Source organism: Tachyglossus aculeatus, chromosome 20 (genome assembly GCF_015852505.1).
Source record: "Tachyglossus aculeatus isolate mTacAcu1 chromosome 20, mTacAcu1.pri, whole genome shotgun sequence".
In the NCBI taxonomy this organism is placed as follows: domain Eukaryota; kingdom Metazoa; phylum Chordata; class Mammalia; order Monotremata; family Tachyglossidae; genus Tachyglossus; species Tachyglossus aculeatus.
The window spans coordinates 9,707,438-9,729,813 of NC_052085.1; the positions used below are offsets into that span (position 1 = coordinate 9,707,438).

Genomic DNA, 22,376 nt, shown 5'->3' on the forward strand with positions numbered 1-22,376 from the left:
AACAAGAACCACTGGTTGGAGGGAAGAGGTTGGAGGAATCTCCCTGAGTAGCTGGGAAGGGGGAGCAAACAGATCCAGTTTTTTATTCTGAACTATTTCCTAACATTCTTAGCAATTGGCTGAGTCACTTCCCAAATCTGTAGCTGTCCTGGCTAAATCATAGTAGCACATTACCCTGTCTGTAACGCACTGGAATAAAAACGATGCCACTGAAAAAACAATTCCCTCCATATCACAGCGATGGGGAATTTCGAAGATTAGCATTGAACCAGTTTTGAAAGGTAAGTATTCCTCAAACTTTAAGGGGGTTTTGTTACATATTGTCATCTTTAACCTAAGTTCAAGTAGTTAATTCTCAAATATCTCAAGTGAGCATCAATAGAACAATGGTATTCCTTGAGTACTTATCTTGTGCAGAGCACTGCACTAAACATTACAATAGAGTTGGTAAACAGAACCTATGCCCTCCATGGGCTTACCTTCTCTACTTTACTGTAATGTCACCATTATGTTTATCAGAGCAGGGCAAAATATAACCCCAAGGGACCACATCAAGTCTACTGATTCTACCAAGTCCACTATGTCAAGTCAGACTAAATATATGTATGTATTTGTGTGTACTATCACTATATGATATTACTATCACTACACACGCGAATAGCCTTATCAAGTTTATTGGCACATGTATAAGCAATCTAAATTTGTGTGGCAATGACAAAAGCTTCTTTATGAAGTAAATGTCCCAACAATGACAGCAATAGCTAATTGTGAGCACACTAAGAGTTACACCTACCTAAAAGAGATTCTCTGTGTCACATTTTGCAAATACCTGCAATTTTGGGCTTAAAAAAGTCCAAAAGAACGTATAAATCCGCCCGCCCCAGCTATACCTCCCTCCTTTAGTCCTCCTGTGATCTTTAGTGTTTTTATTTCAATATTTCAAGCCCTTTGCCAGGCCTGCTACTGTTCACCTGATAAAATAACCCAGAACTAAAATCTATTGGAACCAACATGTATTTTGTGTGCTATAATTATAGCTTATTAAAACCCATTAAGCCCAAATAACTGCTCTCCCATGATGGACATAATAAATAAAATCAGAAAGGCTCATCATCTTAAAGAGCTCTGATCCACCTGGAGACGATCCAAACAGTTAGATGGGCTGGAAGTGAAGAGGGAACACAGAAGTTTGGCATTCCTTTCCCCAAACCCAATCCCTTCCCACTTGCTGCAGTACTGCCTCCCAGAAGAGGAAAAAAAACAGGCCTTGGGGGAGGTTCAATTAAATTCTCGCATTCTCTCCTCCTGGTCAGTAGGAAAGTGCCACTGCTACATACACTTTTCCCTTCCCATTCACTCTGACACTCTCACTCAGGTGCAAGGACACATGAATAGAAAAGAACCCTTAAAATTCAAATATTTAACAGAATAGGCATGGAGTTAGGCAGCCACTGCAGGAAAAGATGCAGTCAGCTGTCCAGACCTTGTCAGCTTTTAGGGACTCCATTCAAGTTAGGGGATTCTAGGCACAGGGTACAGCACCGAACGGAACGGCAGCAGTAGTAACAGGAGAAATTAAGGAAAGCTCCAACCAGGTGCTGCTGCCACCAGCACAAGCTGTCTGGGCTCCCTAGAATGGCTACTAGTCTACCCCTGGTGCTGCTGAATCTCCACGCCGAGAGATCTTTTTTATTTTTGAGTTTCAGGAAGGGAGGGGTGTGAATGTGGGGGGCATGACTGGGTCTGGGTCTACCTGTTCCTCTTAAAACATATCTCTTTGCTCTCCCACGCCCACACCAAAGTACAGATCCTTCTGCTCCTATCTAGAAAGGGCATCATGTGAGATTTCAGGGGGTTCATTAACATTTCTATCCAAATATAGTTAAGGTCTAATGTGTACTTCAAGGAGGTCCAGGAAAGCAGGTATCTATATAATGCAATTTGTAAGTCAATTTTGCCTTACATTATTGGCATGACTACAAGGAAAGTGAATACGCAAGAAGGGTCAATTGTCAATCTGTCAATCAGCAGTATTTATTTCATGCTTACGGTTTGGAGAGTACAGTACTGTAAGCTCTTGGGAGAGTACAATATAGCAGTTGACACACACGTTCCCTGCCCAAAAGGAGCTTACAGTCTAGAGGTGGAGGCACACATTAAAATAAATTATGGATCTGTTCATAAGTGCTGTGGGGATGAGGGTAGGGTGAAAATTAAGTGCTTAAAGGATACAAATCCAAAGGCAATGCAGAAATCAACATAAACAACAAATAGCTAAGTATGAGAGATCATGGAGAAGCAGCATGGACTGACAATACTACTAATAATAGTTAAGCTCTTATTATGTGCCAAGCACTGTTACTAAACTCTGGGGGAAATACAAGGTAATCAGGACCCACATGGGGCTCACAGTATAAGCAGCAGGGAGAACTGGTATTGAATCCCCATTATGGAGATGAGGGAACTGAGGCACAGAGAAGTTTAGTGACTTGCTCAAGGTCACACAGCAACTAAGTGGCAGACTGGGACTAGAATCCAGGTCCTCTGACTCTTAGGCCTGTGCTCTTTCCAATAGATCACACTGCTTCCCATAGGCTAGGCTGCTTATCAATTCTTACCATGACAGAGCAAAGCTATTTTCTTCTATTCTCTACAGACAATGAATAACACTCAGAAAAAGCCTTTCTCGCTCAAATAATTAATGATATTTGTTGAGCACCTATTGTGGGCTAAGCAAGGGCTTGGGAGAGTACAATACAATAGTAGGTGCTCAATAAATACCATTGATTGATGAACAATAGAATTGGTAGACATGATCCCTGCCCTCAAGGAGCTTACAAACTAGAGGAGTGAAAGAAAAACTGACTCTTACCACAACAGGGAAGAGGGGAGGCAGTGGAGGATGTTAAGACACTTTTGAATGGCTGGCTGTTATGTGAAAACAGGGTGTTGCACGAGTCATGTGTGGCTGAAGAAAAGTTCTTAAAACTATTACAATTGTGTGAGCAGCTTTGTCTCATTACAGGCCGGTGAGGATAAGGGAATCCTACAGGTCCCTAGGCTCTAAGACTCTAAGTTTGTTGTGGGCAGACAATATGTCTGTTTGTTATATTGTACTCTCCCAAGAGCTTAATACAGTGCTCTGCACACAGTAGGCGTTCAATACAACCGAATGGACCAAAAGGCCATGAAATGCCAGCCAAAAGAACTGCAGCTGGAGGGAGGAGTGAGGGCCTACTCTCCACCATCCCCACCCCAAAACAGCCTCGGCACCCTACCCAGAGCCTCAAACACACAGGCTCACCACAGGAAGATAGTGCCGGGGCTGCTGCTGCAGATGACAACCACCTAGCTCATTTGCAACGGCACCAAGTTTGCTCTGCGGACCACACTGCTAGGCCTGGAAGGGGCATTTATGCTGTTGGCTTCTACTTATCATTTTCATCATCAGAACCCCTCCCATGTAGAGGGAACATATTCTTTAGATCCCCACTGGATCACTCCAGAGTATGGTGTCACTGTCTTTGAAAGCATAGTTCTCCACTGAAAGATTTCTACTGTTCCTCATGTTTTGTGTGCTGCAAATTTTACAAAATGCACAGTCTCTGCGCTCACAATATATCAAATTCAAACTTCTTACTGTTCACCACGAATCCCTAGATTAACCTGTGTAACCTACAGTCCCGTCCTCCCATGCCATTCTACTCAAATGAGCCTTATTCCTATTCCTCTTTCCTTATTTCAAACTCCACTCTGAGAGACCATCTGACCCCACCTCTGCACACCAATTATTCTACTGTCCACTAAAAATAAAATAAATGAAACTCTTACTGGCAGAGAAGTGCTATTCTCTCTTTTCCTTTCTCTTAAATCTTTAAAAGGACTCATAAAAACATGAACACTTCAACTCATTTTAAATTGACACAGTGTTTGGGTATTTTCAAAAAGTTGTACATTTCACTATTGGTAATTTTGAATTGTTGAATTTTGAACTGTTTGTTGTTATTTTTATAATGTTCTCACTGTTCTATGTGTTTGCCTTGTCCACTCAGCGTCCTCTTTGGACAGTCCCTGGACTGTCTTGAGTTTCATGTCATCACTGTAGCAATTAGTATAGTGCTTTGCTCAGCATTAGTAATAATGAACTTCTCCATAGTTTTGTCCATATTGGGTTTTTTTCTTTTTTAGAACCTAAGATCTTAGAAGATAATCTAGACTGTAAGCTCATCATGGGCAGGGAGTGTGTTTACCCACCCTGTTGTATTATATTCTCCCAAGCTCTGTTCACAATAAGCACTTAATAATGATGGTATTTGTTAAGTACTTACTATGTGTCAGGCATAAGCGCTGGGGTACTGTTCTAAGCGCTGGAATAAATACCAATGATTGATTAATTTGCTTTGTGCAAGAAGGATCCTGACAAAGTTGTGAGAAATATGGTGGATGCCAACAGCATGAAGGAGTTGAAATAAGGTCCTTAACTCAACTGTTCAGGAAATGTGAAGAATAACAATTATAATTATGATATTTAAGTGCTTACATGCCAAGCACTGTTCTAAGTGCTGGGGTAGATATACGCTAATCAGTTTGGGCACAGTCCCTGTTGCACATATGGCTTAGAGTCTAGACTGGAGAAAATAAGATTTAATCACCATTTTACACACGATGGAACTGGGGCAGAGAAGTTAAGTGACTTACACAAGGTCATACAACTTGCAAGTGGGGGAGCAGGGATTAGAACACAGGTGTAGCTGGGAGTGTGAGGGGAAAAAAAAAAAAATCACTCTGCCCTTTCCCCAAGCCCTTTCCCTCTTGCATCCATTTGCTTTCACTCTTTTCTTTATGCATGCCTCCCCTTTCCTGTGCTTAGTCTTCCAGTATATGCGCTGTCCAAGGACTACATATATTTAGATATAAAATAAGTAAACTTCCAGCATATGCTCTGTCCAAGGACTATATATATTTACATATAAAGTAGATTACACTCAGAACTAATAGGCTGTTATCCACTGGAAAAATAGTAATCAAAGCATCAAGTTGAGGGGTGTACTGGGGTAAGCAACCAAATGCATTTATATTTAAAATCTGGAAAGGGAAAAGGATGGGAATCACACATGAGATTACAAACATTTAGGAGGGCTTAGATGGAAATGTATCCAAGGTTTCAACTACAAAATTAATCACTAATAACATCTATTGTAATTGTTTTGGATGTCACTCTTCTTCTTATTATTACTGTATTTGTTAAGTGTTTACTATGCATCAAGGACTTTTCTAAATGCTTGGGTAAATACAAGCTAATCAGATTGGTTTTATAGACTGTGAGCCCACTGTTGGGTAGGGACTGTCTCTATATGTTGCCAACTTGTACTTCCCAAGCGCTTAGTACAGTGCTGTGCACACAGTAAGCGCTCAATAAATATGACTGATTGATTGATTGGGCAGTCCCTGCCCCATTTGGAGCTCAGTCTAAGTAACTCTAACCCACTTTAGAGCTGAAGATACAGGCACAGAAACCTTAAGTGACTTGCCCAATGTCACACAACAGGCAGTTGGCAGAGTCGGGACTAGAACCCAGGTCCTCTGACTCCCAAGATAGGGTTCTTTACACTAGGCTATGCTGCTGCTCCTTAAGCCTTCATTCTAGGCTAATTGTAACCTGTTACAAATGGCAGAACAAAAATATCATGCTTGTTCTATTTTGCTGTACTGGAGCATGGGGTGAAGAAACAGGGGACGAAGAGCCAAGTTGGGGGTCCAGGGAAAAAGAAAGCCTATAGGAACAAAGAAAGGGGCAACATGAAGGGCTCTATAGTGTCATTTTTACTTTCCTATAGGGCTCAGTCATCAAGTCAGGGCCAGTTATGGAATGATACCTAATAAACTGCATGTTAAATTCATGCAAAAACAGAGCCCATGACAGTTCATAATACAGACATGTCTGCAAGGAACACATCTTAGTGCATCATGGGGTACATTTATATTTTTATACACTAGACTAGCACATTAAATTACTACTTAATGTTTTTTTCATAGCCAATATGTTCCCAGAGTAACATAAAACACAAGAGGATGGCCCAAAACTGAACATTCTTTCAGAGAGGTTGGATTTTTTAAATTTAAAGCAATTTTTCTACCAGATTTAGATTGAAACCTTCATAACATTGCTAGAATCCACTCTTTCCTCCCCAAACTACTACATTGTTGATCCAAGCACATATCCCATCCCAGTTTAACTACTGCATCCGTCTCCTCTCTGCTCATGAAATTACCACCACCTAAAACTGAATAAAAGAACAAGCTGATTTCTTTCAAGATTCCATAGTGGCAAAATAGCTAAGTCTACTGATCCTTCATCAGGTAGATACAATGTGACAGACAAAAAGCAAAGTAAGTCAAAAAGAAGAATGCACTCTGCCAAGAGTAACTGGTCATCTCCAATATTGCTCATCTATCTTGCTTCTACCCCAAAATTATCACAGTTTTTATATTATCTGAAGTGGCGAGGTCATCAATATATTCTCTTGGTACCTTTCCACTGCTCACCTTTGCCCTCATTTCCCATTTTCTGATAAAATGTTCTCTTCAAGGGTTATTTAGAAAGATGGTCTAAAAACATACTTTTTCCCTGGCCTTGCTCTGATATAGTGTTCTCTCCCAAGGGTTGTTTAGGGAACTCGATTCCAAAACGTACCTCCTTTTGGCCTTGCTTCTGATCAGTCTAAACATTCTAGTTTCAAGGGAAACAGATTATTCTTCCAGAACCTTGACTTTGACTAATTTTTCATTCAGGTTAACACTATTTTCAAAAACATGCTCTCTGGCATTTTCTATCATATTATAAAGGGAGTCTGGTAATCAAAAACAATCTCTCTCATTTTGGTCTCCCTTTGGACTCAAGTTAAACAGATGAGAAAAAAATAACCATTTATAGTGGGGAGCTCCAGGGAAGAACTGATTAGAGGGACATTTTCCAGAGAAGCCTCAGAAAAATGCTTTCATAGACTTTATGTCTTAGGAAGCAGAAGTGTCACATGAACATTTTACAATTTCTATTAGAGGACCAAAAATGTTCAATATAGAGCCGGCATTTCTGTAATCAAAAATAAAGTTGGTAATGGATCAGAGTTATTCTTCTTGCACAAGAAAGCTAAATGTAGATGTCAGGTTTTGGAAAATAATCACCATTTTCAATTTCCATAAAGATACAAAATGCTATCCTTGGGACAACAAAGAGTAACAAGTTCATTATATCAAGTTTGATTAACCAGTTTAGCCCTTTAATTTTCCATTTCTTCCTTCACTGCCCATTAGCAACTAAAGTGGGAAATTTTTAAAAAAATGAAATTCACAGTAGTTGGCTCTGCTTCTTATTAACAGCGCTGATAAAAGATTTGGTGGAAGAGGTTATTTGACGCTATTGGCTAAACTATGGCTTATTTGATGATCTATTAAAATACCTGTACTCGGAACTCCAGTCTCCCTACATGAAATATCTACTTTTATATACCTACGGGGAAAGTGAGCTATCCAGTTGAGTATAATGGATACGGAATAAAATGCATTACATTTCTATATGCGCGTGCAAAGAAAAGTCCACTGCTTAAACAATTCAAGTGTAAAAAAGGGAAATGGTACTTCCATGACATCATTTTAGAGAGCAGGTTTAAGTTTTGTTCTATGTGCTAGTCAACTAAATTATCCAGGAACTAATTATCCAGATTTGTTGCTATTCCTGCCCCTCTACTTCCTCTTTTACCCATATATGCCATTTCTCTCAGCATTAGAACCAGTACCTAAATGTGCTGAGCCAAAAAGAGAGGAGCAACTTGATCTTGCTATCTGCAACATATTTACAGCTCCGGTAAACACACTGGTCAAGGAGGTTCAAACTATTAGCTAAAATGAAGGGTTTTAGAGTTTGTACATTTCAGAGATGGAACTCTGCCCTCCATGGTAACAGGTAATGAGAATAGGCTACCACTGGGTTGACTGTCAAAGAAGACTCCACTGCCCTTAAATTTTAAGTTCTTTGTTCTTACCTTCAAAGGCTCTGAAAAACTTGGCCCCTAAATAAGTTTGTCCCGTCCTCTTTTTTTCCTTGTATATTTCTCTCTCTTCCCATTTCCTTAGTCTCAGCCTGCCAGGTGTTCCCTGTTTCTAGGTCACCTCAGGTCACTGCTGCCAGTGATGAACCAAGGTCTCTTCCAAGAGTGGGGTTTGGAGATTAAAGAGGGAGCCTCCACCTCCTGTTTGTGACCTCAGGTAATCTAGATGGAGCAACAAAGTCCTCCAGCATAGCTGAGCTCTCACTTCGTTCACAGTGAAAAGAAGTTAGAACGCAGAAGGATTTGGGTTCCAATCCCGGCTTCCCACTTGTCTGCTATGTGACACTGGGCACGCACTTAACTTTTCCAGACCTCAGTTACCTCATCTGAAAAATGGAGATTAAGACTGTGAGCACTAAGTGGGACACCGGCTGTGGCCAGCCTGATTAGCTTGAATAGCCTTGCACATATTAAGCACTTAAATACCATAAAAAGGGGGTCTTGTACCTGAAATTTGGGCAAAGAAGTCACTGATAGCATTTTTCAGTGCCTGAAATTTTAAATATGCCACTACATGGATCAACAGTAAGTCACAAGCTCTTAATAAGTGCTTATTGAAATCACCTAAGGTGGACACTGCTAGAAAGATCCTAATCAACAGCAACAAAGAAAAAAGAAAAATGTGGCACCCATTAGCATCAGTGTTAGACATTTCAGCCAGGCCCCTAATCTTCCTCTCTCCACACAACCAACCCCCTGCCTAGTCACACCCAAGGCTGAAACAAACCTAACCCAATAAGAACAAGAATTGTGGTTTTTGTTAAACACTTTCTATGTGAGTAATCCACCCTTTCCTCTCCATCTAACCTGCTACCACGTTGATCCAAATATTTATCCTATCCCACCTAGACTACTGCATCAGCATCCTTGCTGACCTCCCTGCCTCCTGTTTCTCCCCATTCCCGTCCACACTTCACTCTGCTGCCCAGATAATTTTTCTACAAAACCATTCAGTCCACATTGCCCCACATCTGAAGAACCTCCAGTGATTGCCCATCCACCTCCACGTCAAACAGGAATGCCTCACCTTTGGCTTGAAAGCACTCTATCACCTTGCCCCCACCTACTTTACCTCCCTGATTTCTTACTACAGTCCAGCACACTCACTGTACTATTCTTACACCAACCTACTCTCTGTACCTCAATCTTGAATGTCTCGCTGCTAAACCCTCGCCCATGTCTTGCAACTCCTTCCTCCTTCACATCTGAGAAACACTCCACTTTCAAAGGCTTGTTAAAATCACATCTCCTCCAAGAGGCCTCCCCTAAGTCCTCATTTCCCCTACTCCCTCTCCCTTCTGCATTGCTCTTGCACTTGGATTTGTACCCTTTATTCACTCCACCCTCAGCCCTACAGCACTTGGGTACAAAATCCATAGTTTATTCTAATGTCTGTCTCCCTTTAGACTGTAAACTCCTTGTGGGCTGGGAACAGGTCTATGAAATCTGTTATACTGAACTCTCTCAAGCACTTAGTACAACATTCTGAATGTGTCAAGTGTTCAATAAATATGACTGATTGAGTGCCCTGCAATGCACCGTTCTAAGTAATGGGGTGGAAACTAGGTAATTAGGTCTGACAGTGCATGTCCAGTTAAGTAGGAGGGAGAATAGGTATTTAATCCCCATTTTACAGATGAGGAAACTGAGGCACAAAGAAGTGACTTGTTGCATATCCCACAGCAGGCAAGTGGCAGAGCCAAAATTGGAATTCGAATCCTCTGATTCTCACTCCTGTGCGCTTTTTCAACAGCTTTTTCCACCTTTAAGGTCCTGATTCCACCCAGCCTCCTTGGGAGCTCCTGATATTCATTTTCATTTAAGCACACCGGCCAGTGCACCGTGCTATGTTATCAGGCAATGCCCAAAAATAAAAAAAAATGAGAATGTTTTGAACCTGGAGGGTAGATTAATAATAATAATGATAGTACTTAAGTACTTACTATGTTCCATGCACTGTATTAACTGCTGGGATAGATACAAGATAACCAGAGTGGACACAATCTCTGATCCAGAAGGGACTCACAATCTCAGTAGGAGGGAGTAGGACAATCTCCATTTTAAGGATAAGGAAACACAGGCACAGAGAAGTTAAGTAACTCACCCAAGGTCACACAGCAGAAAAATGGCAGAGCTGGAAATAGAACCCAGGTCCTCTGACTCCCAGACTCATGGTCCTTCTACTAGGCCATGCTTCAATTATTATTATTATTTGAAAGCATCACTAGGAGCATTGGTAAGCAGAAGATGGAAAACTAGATTCTAGCTCTTTCCTGAGGGAGCATGAAAGCTTCATGAAGGTGATGGCTTCGGTATCACAAGAGTAGGAAGTAAGTCCTAGTGGCTGAGAACTGCCTGCTAAGTGACTGAGAGGTCATTGTTCAGTGGAGCCCAGATAGAGAAATATGCTTGTTTGTTTTAAAACTTGAAATGTTTGTTCCTTTGAAATGCATCATTGTAAAATGAAAAACCTTGGTATGACAAGGATCCTGAGGGATCTTTAAAAGTGAAAGATCCATAATGGCAGTGTTCCAACCATGGGACTACATAGTTCTGTACTATGTAATTTTAAGACCCAAGTGAGAACCCCATTCAAAATTGCTATTCATTGACTGATTCATTCAATTGTATTTATTGAGCACTTACTGTGTGCAGAGCACTGTACTAAGCGCTTGGGAAGTACAAGTGGGCAACATGAACTTGCCCTACTTTTTGGGTGGTCAATCTCTCACTTCCCAAATATTCTATTCTATTTCCACAAGCCACTGATCAATGGTATTTATTGAGCACTTACTATGTGAAGAGCACTGTACTAAGTACTAGGAAGGGTACAATACAACACAATTAGTAGATGCTTTCCCTGCTCATAACAAGCTTACGTCTAGAACTAGTTATATTGTTAACCTCTTGAGTTATGTACATTGTTTCAAACTTCTCAAGTTCTAGTGACAGTCCCCCAAATTTATGTCCTTTCTCAAATTTCCCAAAGCTTGTGAACTGTTACTTGGCCTTCCGATTTATTTTCTATGTGACATCTACTTCACAAACAACCAAATCGTGCCCCCTATTTTCGAACTTTTCACCCCAATCTGTCATTTTTACATTTTTTTTTGCCTCTGTTTACATTCTCTGTTGCTGCTTAATCTGCAAGCTTTTTTTTTTTTTTTACCTCATACAGATAGAAGAGCTAGTTGCTCAATAAATAGGAGGAAGGAGTCTGCGGACACAACTTCCTGCCTTTAAAATGGCCTTCCTCCTACCCAGATTTGAGACCCAGGAAGCCTCAATAAGAGATGCAACTGTGGCATTTCTAGAGAGAAAAATCTGTACAGTTAAGTTTTTCTGCCAATATTTAGCTATCCTCCAAGTTATGCAGTAATACTGCTGGTTGTACTGTTATCTGTGTATGACAAAAAAACTGATATATAGCAGTCATTTCCACCTGTTATACTCACAAAGATGGTCTTTTGGTTTGTAGAACTGATTACCGTATGCAGCTTAGCCTCTTCACTTCTCAGATTCACAATGCCTTTGCTCTAAATGGAGATCACAGCAGGATGGACTATCTGCTGCTAGTCTTTCCTGGAATTCCACAGCTTGAAGCATTCCACCCCTTTTTCCACAGCTTGAAACAGTCCACTCCTTCTGCCCATCTTACTGAAGATTGTGTTTCTCTGTCAACTCTCTATTCAGCAGCAGACTAGGAGAGTATAAATTTTTAGGTTTTATCTGACAAACCAATTTCCACCAGTAATTCATTTCTTTAAATTTTTAAATGGTATTTAAGTGCTTGCTTTGTGCCAGGCACTGTACTAAGCACTGGGGATGGACGCAAGATAAATCAGGTTGGACACAGCCCTGTCAATCAACGGTATTTACTGAGCACTTACTGTGTGCAGAGTGCTATACTAAGGACTTGATAGAGTGTATACTAAATACCTAAATAACGTTCACAGTCTTAATCCCCATTTTATAGGTGAGGTAATTGTGAAAAGAGAAGTGACTTGCCCAGCAGACAAGAGGTGGAGCAGAGATTAGAACCCAGGTTCTCTGATTCCCAGGCCCATGTTCCTTCCACTAGGCCACAATGATGGCAGAAAATAACTTTAAAAAAGTTTTCCTTAGCATTTTCATTGCTAAAATGGATAAATTTCAAACTCCATCCTAATTCTGTAATAGATTTAAACATGTCAATGTGCAAAATTTTGTCTTTAAACTGCATTTAGTCTGTCAACATGGCTGTGTTGTGGCTGAGTTTCAATTCTGAAAAACTGACTGAGTTCCAAGAATTTGCCATTGGTGATTTTTGCCTTGCTATTAGATGGTTAGTGATATATGTGTATGAAGTCATTACAGGCTGCGAAGCTGAAGCCTCATAGCCATATAGGTAACACCTTGCAAACCTTCTGTTAGTCAGCTTGTTAATCATTCCAATATACTGGAAGCTACTTGAAGGCAGGGAATGTCCTTATCTCACTACTGTTGCACTCTCCTAATTACTTAGTACAGTGTCTACCACTCAGTAGGTACTTGATAAATGCCTCTGATGGATTCTAAGGATACACTACTTCTTATCTAGAGATCCACACACTGATCTATATGCTGCCTAGATAGCAAAATTCCATTTCAGCTTTTAGATCTGTATTGCCAGGAAAAATATTCTCCGATCTGTAAGATGAACCTGATTCACTGACCCATGACCTATATAGTCAGGCTTATCATTAGTCTATCAAGCTGCTAACTCCAAAAGCTACCTTGTCTTAATATTGACGTCCTTTCAGCATATTCTCATTAGTTACTATTAGGCTGCTCAGAAGTTAGCCAACCGGGGAGAACAATGAGTCACTTCTGAACGCTTCCCAAAAATCAGTGTGTTACTTTTCCTTTTGAAGACATTAATGGTGAAGATTTAGAAATTCTATTAAACTTCTTCAGTGGTTTATAAATTGAGGAGAAAGCCACAGACAACAAAGCACAGAACTTTATCATCCTGTCTGCAAATTTCCCAAGATGAGATATGACACCAAGTATGATGTTGGGCTTCCTGGATCTCAAATCTGCTGGGTAGGAGAAAGGCCTGATCTAGCCTTGGCTGGGCCTCGGTGTCAAAGGGTCAGGGTTTCTGCAAACTGCTGTGGCTCCAAGGAATCGGGAATCTTCCCTGGAGCTACATCCTGTGACATTCATGGAAGGTGAGGATCAAGGATCAGCCTAACTACCACCCAATTAGAATGGAATTAGAGTGATCTAGTACAGCTAACTGCTTTGCCAAGAAAAGTTCCTGGAAGGGTTTAAAAGTCTGTTTGAATATCTGCTTTGAACTCCATAAATGGAAAGCTCATAACTTTTCATGAAAAGCACTGTGGCTTTAATAGGAAGCAGGGTACTTAAGTGAGTCTCAGTCTGTTCTATTATGGAATTTCCTATATTCCTCAAAGCGTTTTCAGGACATTAATGATGATAAAACTTTCAAAGGACAATAAATAATGATGGCATTTAATAAGCGCTTACTATGTGCAAAGCACTGTTCTAAGCGCTGGGCACTGTTCTAAGCACTGGACCCATTACTGGGTTTACGACAGTGGCAGTGAGATGCTTGGGAGAACTATATAATAACTATATAATATAATAGTTGGGACATTCCCCATCAATATCCCTAATATTCATTCATTCAATTGTATTTATTGAGCGCTTACTGTGTGCAGAGCACTGTACTAAGCACTTGGGAAGTACAAGTTGGCAACATATATTCCCCTTTAGCACTCCTAACTTCTCTCTGGTCACGCCCTATGGCGTCTTCTCCATCAACTGGTTCAAACCCTTCTTGAACTTACTTGATATTTTTTCTGTGTGCATAACTTCCAGTGGTTGCAATAAATCAACCATATTGTACTGACAAAATGTTTGTTATGTACAAACAATATTGCGTAAATGATACACATGCCTGCATATATCCACATGTGAACCCAGATATTTACACATTCCAAACTGTTTAGTTTTCCTAATGGTTTTAAAACAAAGAAGCAAAACTTGAACAAGTGTAACTCATTTTTCAAAAGGAGTTCACAACAATTTGAACACATATTGCATCTTCCCTTTATATCCCCAAGAGAAGAGATGAGTACTATTTCCATAGAACATGTAGAAACTGCAACACAAAGATATTCCATGACTTGTCCATGGTAACAGATGGGTTAAAAGACGTCAGAATTAGGACCCAACTCCTCTCTTAATAAGCTTTTCTCTAGAGCAATGCTGCACATGCTTCAGAATTAAAAATAAAATTAAAATATATAGTGTGGCCTCTGAGGAACAATGTGGTCTAGTGAAATAAAAAAAAAGCCTGGGAGATAGTAGACCTGGATTCTAATCCTGACTGCCAACTGCTGGCTGTGAGACCTTGGGAAAAATAACAACTTCTCTGTGCTCGTTTCTTCATCTGTACAATGTTCTTCCTCCTGAGTCCCAAGTGGGAGAGAGACTGTGTCCACCCCGATTAACTTATATCTACCCCAGTGCTTGGAACAGTACTGGACACATAGTAAGCACTTAAATAACATAATAATAATAATAGCCAAATAGATACTACACATTTGAAAATATTACCCTCCAGTTATTGACCACTGTCTGATAAAACACAATGCATCTGTCAGTGTGCTTAACTCAGAGTTAAAATGTACTTTCAGAAAAAAAGAGCCAAAAACATGCAGAGTAATCCACAAATCTTCTTAATCTTCAAGTAGCCAGCAGTTGTAAGAGCATCCAAAGGAAAAGAAAAAACATAAAGAACATAACCATTAATTTAAAACAAAATTACACACGTTAATTACAGTTCGCAATTTGAAAGCCAAAAATGAAAGTTTTAAAGGTCTTATGAAAATAACGCAGTATTTCCAACCTCAAGGTTGTCAAACAATACTAGTCCTTCATGAAAACTGATGTCTAGATCACTGGTTTCAAGCCTGAATAAATTTATCTTATCACCAAAAATCACAAATACTAAGTATTAGCAAATGCATACCTTAACGTTTAAAAGAGTGAGAAAGCTACAAAATATTACCAGGACTTGAGGTATTGTGGCCACTTTAAAATAAATAATAATAATAATGGCATTTGTTAAGCGCTTAAGTGACTTGTACTTTAAAGGAGGAACCTTTGTATTGCCCAACTGTTTGTACTCACAAAACCAAACTCACCAGGAAATGGTGTTTACTGAATCAAGTGTGTGTATGCATTTTCTGGGGTTTTGTGTTGGTTTTATAATACTGGATTTTATTAGCAGACCCATTAGAAGTGGCACCAAAAAAAAATATGCATTAGGGGAACAATAGGACTCTGACTGTAAACCCTGTGTGGGAAAGGGATTGGGTCCAACCTGATTATCTTGTATCTACCCCAAGGCTTAGTACAGTGCCTGACATATTATAAATGCTTAGTGAGAAGCAGAATTACCTAATGGAAAGAGCACAGGCCTTGAAGTCAGAGAATCTGGGTTCTAATTCAGGCTCCACCACCTGTATGCTGTGCAACCCCCTTAGGCAAGTCACTTCACTTCTCTGTGCCTCAGTTACCTCATCTGTAAAATGGGGATTCAGACTGTGAGCCCTAGGTGGGACAGGAACTGTGAACAAGCAGATTATTTTGCATCTACCTCAGCCCTTAGTGCAGTGCCTGGCACATAGTAAGCATTAAACAAATATCACAATTACACCTTTTTAAAAAAAAAAAAAGTTTGGTGTAAGGGGTTAGAATGCACTCATATTTCTCACCGAAACACAAATGCTCAAATTCTGAATTAGCTAAATAGCCACGATCTTTTAAAACTAATCTTAGGAACCGGAGGGGGATTAATGCAAACATCCATTACCCAAAACCTACTTCAGAGTACACCAATCCGGTAATATTCCTGCAGGAGACCAGCAGGGGACGAAAAGTGCAATCCTGGCAATTTGCCTGGAATATTAGCTCACCAAATCCATTTCTTTTTTGCTCAAAATCCTAATTAGGTGAGAAAAGGTGAGTCTCTGACATAGGTGTGATCCCTAATGTGCGCACAACTGGTGTGTTTAAAGGGCAGCACCTATATTAGATACTTCTCTGGTTATACCTCCACCACCACTAATCAAGAAACTCTGATTTCAAGACAAGCTCTTACAAGGCAGAGGGACAGCTAGGATCCCATTAACTGCTGAAGTGCCATTGTCTGATGCCCAAAAATGAGTTTTAAAATTAATTTGACAATAGTGAGCCATACTGTCACCTTTGAAAATAAGTGTTCTATATATACACACACACAAGTACACCAGCTGCTCTTTCAAAACCCATGTTTTCACTTTGCGTTTCGGCTAGAACCTCGTTAGGGAATCGGGAACTCTTCGATACAAGATGCCACGTTGTTGGAATCGCTTGGGTATATGTACCTGGCATCTGACATCGTAACTATTCCACCATAACTTTTCCTTAACTCCAATATTGCCAGAACACAGATCCCACATTTTTATAACCGGGAGACCATGAACATATAAAGACTCCAAATTTTTCCACTTTCCACATCAATAAAACAATTGAATATATTGAACCTAGGAGGCCAAAATAAGATCGAGGACTACTGAAAAAAATCTCAATTCTTATTAAAATTATTTCTTCCCCATTGTTTGACTCAGGCCCCAAGCTTTAGGAATAATAACAATAACAACAAAAGCATTAAATGCTTGCTATCAATTAATGGTATTTATTGAGCATTTATTAGGTGCAGAGTATTAAGTGCTTGGAAGAATACAAAAGAATTAGCAGTCACTATGTGTCAAGCACTGTAACTAAGCACTGGGGTAGACAGATGCATGATAATCAGGTTGGACACAACCATTGCTAAATTGCCAAACTGTACTTTCCGAGGGATTAGTACAGTGACTGCACACAGTAAGTGCTCAATAATCACTATTGAATGAACAGGCATGCAAGATGGCAACTCCTTAAAAAACACCTGCCTGACCTATCTCCCCATCTAGGCTGCTCACTCATTGTGGGCAGGGAATGTGTCCGTTATATTACGTTGGACTTTCCCAGGCGTGTAGTATGGTACTTTGCACATAGTAAGTGCTCAATAAATACTACTAATTGACTGAACTAGCTCAACCTAATACTGTTCAGCAGGACCAGCCAGAGTTGGGGTCAAAAGAACTGATATCAAATTTCCCAGAACGTATTGTCTAACTACTCGGATAACTCTGGTGCCATTAAAACACTTTCATTTACCAGGTTCTCCTAATGTAGGTATGAAGCTTGTATTAATATTTCATGGAAATTAGATATACATTGTATAAAAAGTCTCTAAATACACATTTACCCCAAACAATAGCCTAGCTTCTAAAGCCAATTACAGTTTTTATAAAAAGTAGCCACAGCAGGGTTCTGAGTTGTATATGCTTTATTCAGTAAAATGCTGAACTGAACAGTTTAGAACTGACCAGTAAAATCTTGATCCTAAAAGCACTGCAAAGTTATATATTTTAGCCCGGTAATTACTTAATTGCTGTGGTCGGATGGAAAGTCATTCATTCATTCAATCGTATTTATTCAGCACTTCCTGGTGCAGAGCACTGTACTATGTGATTAGGAAGTACAAGACATAATACTCTGCTGCAAAGAAACAGACAAAACTAAGGATAAAGGATAAAAAGATGGTTAAAACTGAAAAGGGTTGACAAGTAAAATACTTACCTTGTTCATATTTAAAAGTGCCATCTAACCTATTTTTATATTTAGATAGTACTTGGGGGAAATATCTTAAACTAAATATAAACCTTCCCTTACAGTGATATAACTCTTAATGAATAGATGAACCCGGAAGGGTTATGCACTTTACCCGTAGACACATCAAAGAAAACTATACATCTTGATCATTATCCGAGTATTCCAAAACGGTGCCGCGGAATGGTTTTCATCTTTATGACCAAATCATTTGCCAATTTCCTTTTAACTCACCCTCCTCCACCTTTTAAAAACAAATGTTTCCGATTCAAGGATGCGGGCTGGTGACCAGAGGAATGCGCCCCGAAACCGACCTCTGGTCCGAACAGGTGGCAAGTGAGGCCGGCGGGGACCGGCCGCGGGGCGGCGGCGGCGGCGGGGCCCGCTGATGGGGATGAGCAGGCAGGGATGGAGGTTGGGTTTTCGCAGTTTCGGCCCCACGATACAATTAGAAGTTTCTTTCGCCAGAGCTTTGAGCTCGACATGCTGCCAACTTTCCAAAGGAACCAAATACTGGCCGCGTCCTCCCTTCCTTCCCCTCCTCCCTCCAGAGCTGGAAAACAAAGTCTGGGTACGGGAAGGGGGAAAGGCGGAAGGGGAGAAGGGAAAAGGAGAGGTGGAGGGGGAGAAGGGAAAAGGAGAGGTGGAGGGGGAGAAGGGAAAAGGAGAGGTGGAGGGGGAGAAGGGAAAAGGAGAGGTGGAGGGGGAGAAGGGAAAAGGAGAGGTGGAGGGGGAGAAGGGAAAAGGAGAGGTGGAGGGGGAGAAGGGAAAAGGAGAGGTGGAGGGGGAGAAGGGAAAAGGAGAGGTGGAGGGGGAGAAGGGAAAAGGAGAGGTGGAGGGGGAGAAGGGAAAAGGAGAGGTGGAAGGGGAGAAGGGAAAAGGAGAGGTGGAAGGGGAGAGGGAAAAGGAGAGGTGGAAGGGGAGAGGGAAAAGGAGAGGTGGAAGGGGAGAGGGAAAAGGAGAGGTGGAAGGGGAGAGGGAAAAGGAGAGGTGGAAGGGGAGAGGGAAAAGGAGAGGTGGAAGGGGAGAGGAAAAAGGAGAGGTGGAAGGGGAGAGGGAAAAGGAGAGGAGGTGGAAGGGGAGAGGGAAAAGGAGAGGTGGAAGGGGAGAGGGAAAAGGGGAGGTGGAAGGGGAGAGGGAAAAGGGGAGGGTGGAAGGGGAGAAGAGAAAGGAGAGATGGAGAAGAGAAGGAGTGATGGAGGAGAAGAGAAAGGTGAGATGGAGGAGAAGAGAAAGGTGAGATGGTAAAGAGAAAAGAGAGATGGAGGAGAAGAAAAAGGTGAGATGGAGGAGAAGAGAAAGGTGAGACTGAGAAGAGAAAGGTGAGATTGAGGGGAAGAGAAAGGTGAGATTGAGGGGAAGAGAAAGGTGAGATTGAGGGGAAGAAAAAGGTGAGATTGAGGGGAAGAGAAAGGTGAGATGGAGGAGAAGAGAAAGGTGAGATGAAGAAGGAGAGATGGAGAAGAGGTAGGGGAAATGGGGAAGGGGCCAGGATGCCTGAGTGTCGGCAGAAAATACCTGAACGGCCCTCGACCCTTGTCTTCTCCGGCCCCCGGCCCGGCCCGGCCCGGCCCGGCCCGGGGGCGGTGGGCAGGGGGCGTTGGGCCCGGCCGGCCAAAGGGGGCGGGGAGCGCCAGCCAGCGGGGGACTCCCGGAGGAAAATGGGCCACAGGACCGACCGCGCCCCCCGGGGAGCGCCGACGGCGGGGGCAGCGGGACGCGCAGGGGGGGGGGGGAGGGAGGCGGCTCCTCCTCCTCCGCCGCCGGGGGCTCCCGCACCCGCTCTCACCTTCCACCCCGCGTCCCTCCGGTGAGAGGAAGGCGGCGGCGGCGGCGGCTCCACCGTCCCCGGCTCCTCCTCTTCTCTTCTGTTCTCCCCTGTGACGGCGGCGGGAGGGTCCGCTGGGTTTCCGCCTCCGCCGCCTTCGCCTCAGCCCCGCTCCTCGCCCCGTCCCCGGGTCGCTCCCTCTTTCTGTTTCACCCGAGGGCCGGCCACCACCGCCATGTTCACTAGGAGTCCTCCGGGGGGGCGGGGCCGGGGCCGGGGCCGGGGCCGGGCGCGGCGGGGCGCAGCGCGCGTGCGCGGAGACGTGTCCTTCCCCGGGCGGGCGCAGGGGGCGGGGCTTGCGGGCCGCCCTCGTGCCGCCGGGCCTCGCGCGCGGCCCGCCCTCGCGCCGCCCGCCCGTCGCCTCAGCTCCGCTCGCCCGTCGCCTCAGCTCCCCTCACCGACAGGACGGACGCAAACGGCCCCAAAACACTTGCCAAAAAACACTCCCCAGAACATTTTCCGTTATCCAGACGTCAATTGAACTCCTCCTTGGGTTTTTTACCTTAGATTTTACTTCAGAAAAGAACAAATGCGACCCAAGGAAAAACGGCAAGTGTTCAGAGAAGCGGCGTGGCTCCGTGCAAAGAGCACGGGCTTTGGAGTCAGAGGTCGTGGGTTCAAATCCCGGCTCCGCCAATTATCAGCTGTGTAACTTTGAGCAAGTCACTTCCCTTCTCTAGGCCTCAGTTACCTCATCTGTAAAATGGGGATGAAGACTGTGAGCCCCACGTGGGACAACCTGATAATAATAATAATAATGTTGGCATTTGTTAAGCGCTTACTATGTGCAAAGCACTGTTCTAAGCGCTGGGGGGATACAAAGTGATCAGGTTGTCCCACGTGGGGCTCACAGTCTTAATCCCCATTTTACAGATGAGGTAACTGAGGCTCACAGAAGTAAAGTGACTTGCCCAAGGTCACGCAGCAGACTTGTGGCGGAGCCGGGATTCGAACCCATGACCTCTGACTCCAAAGCCCGGGCTCTTTCCACTGAGCCACGCTGCTTCTCTAGTCTCACCTTGTAACCTCCTCAGCGCTTAGAACAGTGCTCTGCACATAGTAAGCGCTTAATAAATGCCATTATTATTATTATTATTATTATTATTAACTTCTCTGTGCCTCAGTTACCTGATCCATAAAATGGGGATTAAGACTGTGAGCCCCATGTGGGACAGCCTGATCACCTGGTATCCCCCCAGCGCTTAGAACAGTGCTTTGCACATAGTAAGCGCTTAATAATTGCCATTATTATTATTAACTTCTCTGTGCCTCAGTTACCTGATCTGTCAAATGGGGATTAAGACTGTGAGCCCCATGGGGGACAGCCTGATCACCTTGTATCCCCCCAGCGCTTAGAACAGTGCTTTGCACATAGCGCTTAACAAATACCATCATCATTATTGTTATTATTATTATTATTATTCTCCTGAAGACTCCCAAGTGACCGGAAGAAGCAGGCCAAAGGGATGGCGTGGGAAACAGCCACACTAAGACTCCTGTAAGCCCAATATGGGGTGTATTTGTGTCGGGGGGTGTATTTTTGAAGTGGAAGTCGGGGAGTGTGAATTGTCTTAAAGCCCCCTTCTTTAGCTGCTCCATCACTCCTGAGGAACCTCGGCTCTGGTGGGTTAACCGACCCCCTTTTCTCTGTTTCTTAAACAGAAAATGTGTTTAGGCATTTTGTTAAATCAACGGCAAGATGGACTGTCTATATGTTGCCAACTTGTACTTCCCAAGCGCTTAGTACAGTGCTCTGCACACAGTAAGCGCTCAATAAATACGATTGATTGATTGATTGAGTCTGCAGAAGCTAAGACTGCAGGTGTGAAACCTGGAGCTCCCTTAGTCAGGGACTTGTTGGGGGGTAACACCTCCTCCTTGCCCCACTCCACCCGCTAATGGCGGGGTGGAAACCTGCCCCAGGAGAAGCTGATTGAGCAGAAGTCTCTGAAACAATTCTAAAACTTTGAGAAGGTTAATAATAATAATTATAATAATGGCATTTATTAAGCGCTTACTATGTGCCAAGCACTGTTCTAAGCGCTGGGGAGGTTACAAGATGATCAGGTTGTCCCATGGGGGGCTCACAGTCTTCATCCCTATTTTCCAGATGAGGGAACTGAGGCCCAGAGAAGTGAAGTGACTTGCCCAAAGTCACCCAGCTGACACTTGGCAGAGCCGGGATTTGAACCCATGACCTCTGACTCCAAAGTCCGTGCTCTTTCCACAGAGCCACGCTGCTTCTCCGGTTGTGACTGTCTGAGTCCTTGAGCCCCTGCCCCGAGTCATGGAAAGACAGAGGACTAAAGCCTACTCCAGCGATGTGCTGAATTTCAAAGTAAGTCATAAAATCTTTAAAATTCACAATAATCAACAATTTTATAATTATTGAACAGGGACAGGAACTGTGTCTAATTAATAATGATGATGGTATTTGTTAAGCGCCTACAATGTGCTAAGCACTGTTCTAAGTGCCGGATTAGATACAAGGTAATCAGATTGTCCCACATGATTCTCACAGTCTTAATCCCCAGTTTACAGATAAGGTAACTGAGGCACAGAGGAGTTAAGTGATTTGATCAAGGTCACACAGCTGATAAGTGGTGGAGCAGGATTAGAACTCACCTCCTCTGACTCCCAAGCCCGTGCTTTTTCCATTAAGCCACGCTGCTTCTCACCTGTGTATTGTT

At 42.7% G+C, this 22,376-nt stretch overlaps 1 protein-coding gene across 1 annotated transcript in view; it reads right to left on the reverse strand.

Annotated features, from left to right (window-relative positions):
• FNDC3A (fibronectin type III domain containing 3A) overlaps positions 1-19,852 on the reverse strand; it is a 104,605-nt gene extending 84,753 nt beyond the window's left edge. The window contains exon 1 of the mRNA XM_038761633.1: positions 19,648-19,852. The gene's annotated coding sequence lies outside the window, so the exon portion shown is untranslated. The remainder of the gene's footprint in view (positions 1-19,647) is intronic.
• Positions 19,853-22,376: the final 2,524 nt, after the last annotated feature.